Here is a 10,001-nt window from a genome sequence, read left to right on the forward strand (position 1 = left end):
GGAGGCTGGTGGGAGGAGCTATACTGGCTCATTGTAATAGCTGGAATGGAATTAATGGAATGGAGTCAAAACAAATCAAACACAAGGAAACCACGTTTGACGGTTCCATTTATTCCATTCCAGCTATTACAATGAGCCCGTTTTCCTATAGAATATCCCACCAGCCTCCTCTGGTGTGTGTGTATTCAGTAAAAACCTGTATTCTGAGAGGCCCTTTTGTTTTCCCTAATGGCCTGGCAGGAAGCTGTTAGATCTGGTAAAGGTTATATGTATGATACATAATATCCTCTAAACGGGAGACGCAGGATCAATATTACTATAGGTCACATGTCTAAGCAGGGGGAAATCAATGCTGCTATTATGGCTCTCGTATTGGGTGGAGAACGGCAAGGTGGACGATTTCTCTCTGGCTTGCCGTGTGGACGGCAGTGTGTGTGTGTGTGGGGGGGGTATATGTGTGTGTGTGTGTGTGTGTGTGTGTGTGTGGGTGGGTGTGTGTGTGTGCGTGAGACATATAATGCGTGTGAGCAACCCCTTGACAGCCTTCTCACTACACACAGACAGACAGACGGACAGACGGAAATATGATGTTTCAATCTCAGCCGTTCAGAGAGACAAATCTACCCTATTGAGCTGTTGTAGAAACCTACTTTTCCACTCACACATCGTCAGGGAGGAAACGACAGTCTCACACATCGTCAGGGAGGAAACGACAGTCTCACACAGCGTCAGGGAGAATTGATCAAGGAAACGACAGTCTCACCCAGCGTCAGGGAGAATTGATCAAGGAAACGACAGTCTCACAGCGTCAGGGAGGAAACGACAGTCTCACCCAGCGTCAGGGAGAATTGATCAAGGAAACGACAGTCTCACCCAGCGTCAGGGAGGAAACGACAGTCTCACCCAGCGTCAGGGAGGAAACGACAGTCTCACCCAGTGTCAGGGAGAAAACGACAGTCTCACACATCGTCAGGGAGGAAACGACAGTCTCACACAGCGTCAGGGAGGAAACGACAGTCTCACCCAGCGTCAGGGAGAAAACATCAGTCTCACCCAGCGTCAGTGAGGAAACGACAGTCTCACCCAGCGTCAGGGAGAAAACGACAGTCTCACACATCGTCAGGGAGGAAACGACAGTCTCACACAGCGTCAGGGAGGAAACTACAGTCTCACACAGCGTCAGGAAGGAAACTACAGTCTCACCCAGCGTCAGGGAGGAAACTACAGTCTCACCCAGCGTCAGGGAGGAAACTACAGTCTCACAGCGTCAGGGAGGAAACGACAGTCTCACCCAGCGTCAGGGAGGAAACGACAGTCTCACACATCGTCAGGGAGGAAACGACAGTCTCACACAGCGTCAGGGAGAATTGATCAAGGAAACGACAGTCTCACAGCGTCAGGGAGGAAACTACAGTCTCACACATCGTCAGGGAGGAAACTACAGTCTCACACAGCGTCAGGGAGAATTGATCAAGGAAACGACAGTCTCACCCAGCGTCAGGGAGGAAACGTCAGTCTCACCCAGCGTCAGGGAGGAAACGTCAGTCTCACCCAGCGTCAGGGAGGAAACTACAGTCTCACCCAGCGTCAGGGAGGAAACTACAGTCTCACCCAGCGTCAGGGAGGAAACTACAGTCTCACAGCGTCAGGGAGGAAACTACAGTCTCACAGCGTCAGGGAGAAAACTACAGTCTCACCCAGCGTCAGGGAGGAAACTACAGTCTCACCCAGCGTCAGGGAGGAAACTACAGTCTCACAGCGTCAGGGAGGAAACTACAGTCTCACAGCGTCAGGGAGGAAACTACAGTCTCACAGCGTCAGGGAGAATTGATCAAGGAAACAACAGTCTCACACAGCGTCAGGGAGGAAACGACAGTCTCACCCAGCGTCAGGGAGGAAACGACAGTCTCACACAGCGTCAGGGAGGAAACTACAGTCTCACACATCGTCAGGGAGGAAACGACAGTCTCACAGCGTCAGGGAGGAAACTACAGTCTCACCCAGCGTCAGGGAGGAAACTACAGTCTCACAGCGTCAGGGAGGAAACTACAGTCTCACAGCGTCAGGGAGGAAACTACAGTCTCACAGCGTCAGGGAGAATTGATCAAGGAAACGACAGTCTCACACAGCGTCAGGGAGAATTGATCAAGGAAACGACAGTCTCACAGCGTCAGGGAGGAAACTACAGTCTCACCCAGCGTCAGGGAGGAAACTACAGTCTCACACAGCGTCAGGGAGGAAACTACAGTCTCACACAGCGTCAGGGAGGAAACTACAGTCTCACCCAGCGTCAGGGAGGAAACGACAGTCTCACACATCGTCAGGGAGGAAACGACAGTCTCACACAGCGTCAGGGAGGAAACTACAGTCTCACACAGCGTCAGGGAGGAAACTACAGTCTCACACAGCGTCAGGGAGAATTGATCAAGGAAACAACAGTCTCACAGCGTCAGGGAGAATTGATCAAGGAAACGACAGTCTCACACAGCGTCAGGGAGAATTGATCAAGGAAACAACAGTCTCACACAGCGTCAGGGAGGAAACGACAGTCTCACACAGCGTCAGGGAGGAAACGACAGTCTCACACAGCGTCAGGGAGAATTGATCAAGGAAACGACAGTCTCACCCAGCGTCAGGGAGGAAACGACAGTCTCACACAGCGTCAGGGAGAATTGATCAAGGAAACGACAGTCTCACCCAGCGTCAGGGAGGAAACGACAGTCTCACACAGCGTCAGGGAGGAAACGACAGTCTCACACAGCGTCAGGGAGGAAACGACAGTCTCACCCAGCGTCAGGGAGGAAACGACAGTCTCACACAGCGTCAGGGAGGAAACGACAGTCTCACACATCGTCAGGGAGGAAACGACAGTCTCACACAGCGTCAGGGAGAATTGATCAAGGAAACGACAGTCTCACAGCGTCAGGGAGGAAACGACAGTCTCACCCAGCGTCAGGGAGGAAACTACAGTCTCACACAGCGTCAGGGAGAAAACGTCAGTCTCACCCAGCGTCAGGGAGGAAACGACAGTCTCACCCAGCGTCAGGGAGAAAACGACAGTCTCACCCAGCGTCAGGGAGGAAACTACAGTCTCACACAGCGTCAGGGAGGAAACTACAGTCTCACCCAGCGTCAGGGAGGAAACTACAGTCTCACAGCGTCAGGGAGGAAACGACAGTCTCACAGCGTCAGGGAGGAAACGACAGTCTCACACAGCGTCGGGGAGGAAACGACAGTCTCACCCAGCGTCAGGGAGAATTGATCAAGGAAACGACAGTCTCACCCAGCGTCAGGGAGGAAACGACAGTCTCACACATCGTCAGGGAGAATTGATCAAGGAAACGACAGTCTCACAGCGTCAGGGAGAATTGATCAAGGAAACGACAGTCTCACAGCGTCAGGGAGGAAACTACAGTCTCACAGCGTCAGGGAGGAAACTACAGTCTCACAGCGTCAGGGAGGAAACGACCGTCTCACAGCGTCAGGGAGGAAACTACAGTCTCACCCAGCGTCAGGGAGGAAACTACAGTCTCACAGCGTCAGGGAGGAAACGACAGTCTCACAGCGTCAGGGAGGAAACGACAGTCTCACACAGCGTCGGGGAGGAAACGACAGTCTCACCCAGCGTCAGGGAGAATTGATCAAGGAAACGACAGTCTCACCCAGCGTCAGGGAGGAAACGACAGTCTCACACATCGTCAGGGAGAATTGATCAAGGAAACGACAGTCTCACAGCGTCAGGGAGAATTGATCAAGGAAACGACAGTCTCACAGCGTCAGGGAGGAAACGACCGTCTCACAGCGTCAGGGAGGAAACTACAGTCTCACAGCGTCAGGGAGGAAACGACCGTCTCACAGCGTCAGGGAGGAAACGACCGTCTCACAGCGTCAGGGAGGAAACGGCCGTCTCACAGCGTCAGGGAGGAAACGACCGTCTCACAGCGTCAGGGAGCAAACGACCGTCTCACAGCGTCAGGGAGGAAACTACAGTCTCACAGCGTCAGGGAGGAAACGACCGTCTCACAGCGTCAGGGAGGAAACTACAGTCTCACAGCGTCAGGGAGGAAACGACAGTCTCACAGCGTCAGGGAGGAAACTACAGTCTCACAGCGTCAGGGAGGAAACTACAGTCTCACAGCGTCAGGGAGGAAACGACCGTCTCACAGCGTCAGGGAGGAAACGACAGTCTCACAGCGTCAGGGAGGAAACGACCGTCTCACAGCGTCAGGGAGGAAACGACCGTCTCACAGCGTCAGGGAGGAAACGACCGTCTCACAGTGTCAGGGAGGAAACTACAGTCTCACAGCGTCAGGGAGGAAACTACAGTCTCACAGCGTCAGGGAGAATTGATCAAGGGAAAATCAGTGGAGGAAACAACTCTGAAGTCTGAAGGTTCTACACATCAACACACACCAACAACACTGGCAGCTGGGACTAAAAATAGCATGTCTGCTATTTGTACCAACACCTTCATCTCCTTAAACTATGTTTCTTCTCTCCACAAGCCGAAACAAATGATCATGAGGAACATATATCTATCATCTCTTCACTCACACTTTCATTACATTTAGTCAGTCTTTGATTATCTCTCAACGGAGGATCTAACCATTATTCTATTTATCTCTCTCTGTATTTCTCTCCCTCTCTCTGTATTTCTCTCCCTCTCTCTGTATTTCTCTCCCTCTCTCTGTATTTCTCTCTCTCTGTATTTCTATCTCTCTGTATTTCTCTCCCTCTCTCTGTATTTCTCTCTCTCTCTCTGTATTTCTCTCCCTCTCTCTGTATTTCTCTCTCTCTGTATTTCTCTCCCTCTCTCTGTATTTCTCTCCCTCTCTCTGTATTTCTCTCCCTCTCTCTGTATTTCTCTCCCTCTCTCTGTATTTCTCTCCCCTCTCTCTGTATTTCTCTCTCTCTCTGTATTTCTCTCTCTGTATTTCTCCCTCTCTGTATTTCTCTCCCTCTCTCTGTATTTCTCTCCCTCTCTCTGTATTTCTCTCCCTCTCTCTGTATTTCTCTCCCTCTCTCTGTATTTCTCTCCCTCTCTCTTTATTTCTCTCTCTGTATTTCTCTCTATCTCTCTGTATTTCTCTCTCTCTCTGTATTTCTCTCTCTCTCTCTGTATTTCTCTCCCTCTCTCTGTATTTCTCTCTCTCTGTATTTCTCTCCCTCTCTCTGTATTTCTCTCCCTCTCTCTGTATTTCTCTCTATCTCTCTGTATTTCTCTCTCTCTCTCTGTATTTCTCTCCCTCTCTCTGTATTTCTCTCTCTCTCTCTGTATTTCTCTCTCCCTCTCTCTGTATTTCTCTCTCTGTATTTCTCTCTCTCTCTCTGTATTTCTCTCCTCTCTGTATTTCTCTCTCTCTCTCTGTATTTCTCTCTCTCTCTCTGTATTTCTCTCTCTCTCTGTATTTCTCTCTCTCTCTCTCTCTGTATTTCTCTCTCTCTCTGTATTTCTCTCTCTCTGTATTTCTCTCCCTCTCTCTGTATTTCTCTCTATCTCTGTATTTCTCTCTATCTCTCTGTATTTCTCTCTCTCTCTGTATTTCTCTCTCTCTCTGTATTTCTCTCTCTCTCTGTATTTCTCTCCCTCTCTCTGTATTTCTCTCCCTCTCTCTGTATTTCTCTCTCTCTCTCTGTATTTCTCTCCCTCTCTCTGTATTTCTCTCCCTCTCTCTGTATTTCTCTCTCTCTCTCTGTATTTCTCTCTCTCTCTCTGTATTTCTCTCCCTCTCTCTGTATTTCTTTCTCTCTGTATTTCTCTCTCTCTCTGTATTTCTCTCTCTCTCTGTATTTCTCTCCCTCTCTCTGTATTTCTCTCTCTCTCTGTATTTCTCTCTCTCTCTGTATTTCTCTCCCTCTCTGTATTTCTTTCTCTCTGTATTTCTCTCTCTCTCTGTATTTCTCTCTCTCTCTGTATTTCTTCCCTCTCTCTGTATTTCTCTCTCTCTGTATTTCTCTCTCTCTGTATCTCTCTCTCTCTGTATTTCTCTCTCTCTCTGTATTTCTCTCTCTCTGTATTTCTCTCTCTCTCTCTGTATTTCTCTCCCTCTCTGTATTTCTCTCCCTCTCTCTGTATTTCTCTCTGTATTTCTCTCTGTATTTCTCTCTCTGTATTTCTCTCTCTGTATTTCTCTTCTCTCTGTATTTCTCTCTCTCTCTCTGTATTTCTCTCCCTCTCTCTGTATTTCTCTCCCTCTCTCTGTATTTCTCTCCCTCTCTCTGTATTTCTCTCTCTCTCTCTGTATTTCTCTCCCTCTCTGTATTTCTTTCTCTCTGTATTTCTCTCTCTCTCTCTGTATTTCTCTCCCTCTCTCTGTATTTCTCTCCCTCTCTCTGTATTTCTCTCTCTCTCTGTATTTCTCTCTCTCTCTGTATTTCTCTCTCTCTCTCTGTATTTCTCTCCCTCTCTCTGTATTTCTCTCTCTCTGTATTTCTCTGTATTTCTCTCTCTCTCTCTGTATTTCTCTCCCTCTCTGTATTTCTTTCTCTCTGTATCTCTCTCTCTCTGTATTTCTCTCCCTCTCTCTGTATTTCTCTCCCTCTCTGTATTTCTCTCTCTCTCTGTATTTCTCTCTCTCTCTGTATTTCTCTCCTCTCTCTGTATTTCTCTCTCTCTCTGTATTTCTCTCTCTGTATTTCTCTCTCTCTCTCTGTATTTCTCCCTCTCTCTCTGTATTTCTCTCTCTCTCTGTATTTCTCTCTCTCTCTGTATTTCTCTCTGTATTTCTCTCTCTCTGTATTTCTCTCTCTCTCTCTGTATTTCTCTCTCTCTGTATTTCTTCTCTCTGTATTTCTCTCTCTGTATTTCTCTCTCTCTGTATTTCTCTCTCTCTCTGTATTTCTTTCTCTCTGTATTTCTCTCTCTCTGTATTTCTCTCCCTCTCTCTGTATTTCTCTCTCTCTGTATTTCTCTCTCTCTCTGTATTTCTCTCTCTCTGTATTTCTCTCTCTCTGTATTTCTCTCCCTCTCTCTGTATTTCTCTCTCTCTCTGTATTTCTCTCTCTCTCTGTATTTCTCTCTCTCTGTATTTCTCTCTCTCTGTATTTCTCTCTCTCTCTGTATTTCTCTCTCTCTCTGTATTTCTCTCCTCTCTCTGTATTTCTCTCTCTCTCTCTGTATTTCTCTCTCTCTCTCTGTATTTCTCTCTCTCTGTATTTCTCTCTCTCTCTGTATTTCTTTCTCTCTGTATTTCTCTCCCTCTCTCTGTATTTCTCTCTCTCTCTGTATTTCTCTCTCTCTGTATTTCTCTCCCTCTCTGTATTTCTCTCCCTCTCTGTGTATTTCTCTCTCTCTGTATTTCTCTCTCTCTGTATTTCTTTCTCTCTGTATTTCTCTCCCTCTCTCTGTATTTCTCTCTCTCTCTGTATTTCTCTCTCTCTCTGTATTTCTCTCCCTCTCTGTATTTCTCTCCTCTGTATTTCTCTCCTCTCTGTATTTCTCTCCCTCTCTCTGTATTTCTCTCTCTCTCTGTATTTCTCTCCCTCTCTCTGTATTTCTCTCTCTCTCTGTATTTCTCTCTCTCTCTGTATTTCTCTCTCTCTGTATTTCTCTCTCTCTCTGTATTTCTTTCTCTCTCTGTATTTCTCTCTCTCTCTGTATTTCTCTCTCTCTGTATTTCTCTCTCTCTTCTTTTTCTTCTCTCTGTATTTCTCTCCCTCTCTCTGTATTTCTCTCCTCTCTCTGTATTTCTCTCTCTCTCTGTATTTCTCTCTCTCTGTATTTCTCTCTCTCTCTGTATTTCTTTCTCTCTGTATTTCTCTCCCTCTCTCTGTATTTCTCTATCTCTCTGTATTTCTCTCTCTCTCTCTGTATTTCTCTCCCTCTCTCTGTATTTCTCTCTCTCTCTGTATTTCTCTCCCTCTCTGTATTTCTCTCTCTCTCTGTATTTCTCTCTCTCTGTATTTCTCTCTATCTCTCTGTATTTCTCTCTCTCTGTATTTCTCTCCCTCTCTCTCTCTGTATTTCTCTCCCTCTCTCTGTATTTCTCTCCCTCTCTCTGTATTTCTCTCTCTCTCTCTGTATTTCTCTCTCTCTCTCTGTATTTCTCTCTCTCTCTCTGTATTTCTCTCTCTGTATTTCTCTCTCTCTCTGTATTTCTCTCTCTGTATTTCTCTCTCTCTCTGTATTTCTCTCTCCCTCTCTCTGTATTTCTCTCTCTCTCTCTGTATTTCTCTCCCTCTCTCTGTATTTCTCTCTCTCTGTATTTCTCTCTCTCTGTATTTCTCTTCTCTCTCTCTGTATTTCTTTCTCTCTGTATTTCTCTCCCTCTCTCTGTATTTCTCTCCCTCTCTCTGTATTTCTCTCCCTCTCTCTGTATTTCTCTCTCTCTGTATTTCTCTCTCTCTGTATTTCTCTCTCTCTCTGTATTTCTTTCTCTCTGTATTTCTCTCCCTCTCTCTGTATTTCTCTCCCTCTCTCTGTATTTCTCTCCATCTCTCTGTATTTCTCTCTCTCTGTATTTCTCTCTCTCTCTGTATTTCTCTCCCTCTCTGTATTTCTCTCCCTCTCTCTGTATTTCTCTCCCTCTCTCTGTATTTCTCTCCCTCTCTCTGTATTTCTCTCTATCTCTCTGTATTTCTCTCTCTCTCTGTATTTCTCTCTCTCTCTGTATTTCTCTCCCTCTCTCTGTATTTCTCTCTCTCTCTGTATTTCTCTCTCTCTCTGTATTTCTCTCCCTCTCTCTGTATTTCTCTCTCTCTCTGTATTTCTCTCCCTCTCTCTGTATTTCTCTCTCTCTCTCTGTATTTCTCTCCCTCTCTCTGTATTTCTCTCTCTCTCTCTGTATTTCTCTCCCTCTCTCTGTATTTCTCTCTCTCTCTCTGTATTTCTCTCTCTCTGTATTTCTCTCTCTCTCTGTATTTCTTTCTCTCTGTATTTCTCTCCCTCTCTCTGTATTTCTCTCTCTCTCTGTATTTCTCTCCCTCTCTGTATTTCTCTCCCTCTCTCTGTATTTCTCTCCCTCTCTCTGTATTTCTCTCTCTCTCTCTGTATTTCTCTCCCTCTCTCTGTATTTCTCTCCCTCTCTCTGTATTTCTCTCTCTCTCTGTATTTCTCTCCCTCTCTATATATTTCTCTCTCTCTGTATTTCTCTCTCTTCTGTATTTCAATTCAATTCAATTCAATTCAATTCAATTCAAGGGCTTTATTGGCATGGGAAACATGTGTTAACATTGCCAAAGCAAGTGAGGTAGACAACATACAAAGTGAATATATAAAGTGAAAAACAACAAAAATTAACAGTAAACATTACACATACAGAAGTTTCAAAACAGTAAAGACATTACAAATGTCATATTATATATATATATACAATGTACAAATAGTTAAAGGACACAAGATAAAATAAATAAGCATAAATATGGGTTGTATTTACAATGGTGTTTGTTCTTCACTGGTTGCCCTTTTCTCGTGGCAACAGGTCACAAATCTTGCTGCTGTGATGGCACACTGTGAAATTTCACCCAAAAGATATGGGAGTTTTTCAAAATTGGATTTGTTTTCGAATTCTTTGTGGATCTGTGTAATCTGGGGGAAATATGTCTCTCTAATATGGTCATACATTGGGCAGGAGGTTAGGAAGTGCAGCTCAGTTTCCACCTCATTTTGTGGGCAGTGAGCACATAGCCTGTCTTCTCTTGAGAGCAATGTCTGCCTACGGCGGCCTTTCTCAATAGCAAGGCTATGCTCACTGAGGCTGTACATAGTCAAAGCTTTCCTTAATTTTGGGTCAGTCACAGTGGTCAGGTATTCTGCCGCTGTGTACTCTCTGTGTAGGGCCAAATAGCATTCTAGTTTGCTCTGTTTTTTTGTTAATTCTTTCCAATGTGTTAAGTAATTATCTTTTTGTTTTCTCATGATTTGGTTGGGTCTAATTGTGCTGTTGTCCTGGGGCTCTGTAGGGTGTGTTTGTGTTTGTGAACAGAGCCCCAGGACCAGCTTGCTTAGGGGACTCTTCTCCAGGTTAATCTCTCTGTAGGTGATGGCTTTGTTATGGAAGGTT

General features: G+C 45.8%; 1 protein-coding gene across 2 annotated transcripts in view; it reads right to left on the reverse strand.

Moving 5' to 3' along the window:
- The window catches only part of LOC115123456 (low-density lipoprotein receptor-related protein 8-like), a 421,425-nt gene that overhangs the window by 164,429 nt on the left and 246,995 nt on the right, over window positions 1-10,001 (reverse strand). The window lies entirely within an intron of this gene.

The sequence above is a fragment of the Oncorhynchus nerka genome, linkage group LG24 (genome assembly GCF_034236695.1).
Source record: "Oncorhynchus nerka isolate Pitt River linkage group LG24, Oner_Uvic_2.0, whole genome shotgun sequence".
Lineage (NCBI taxonomy): Eukaryota > Metazoa > Chordata > Actinopteri > Salmoniformes > Salmonidae > Oncorhynchus > Oncorhynchus nerka.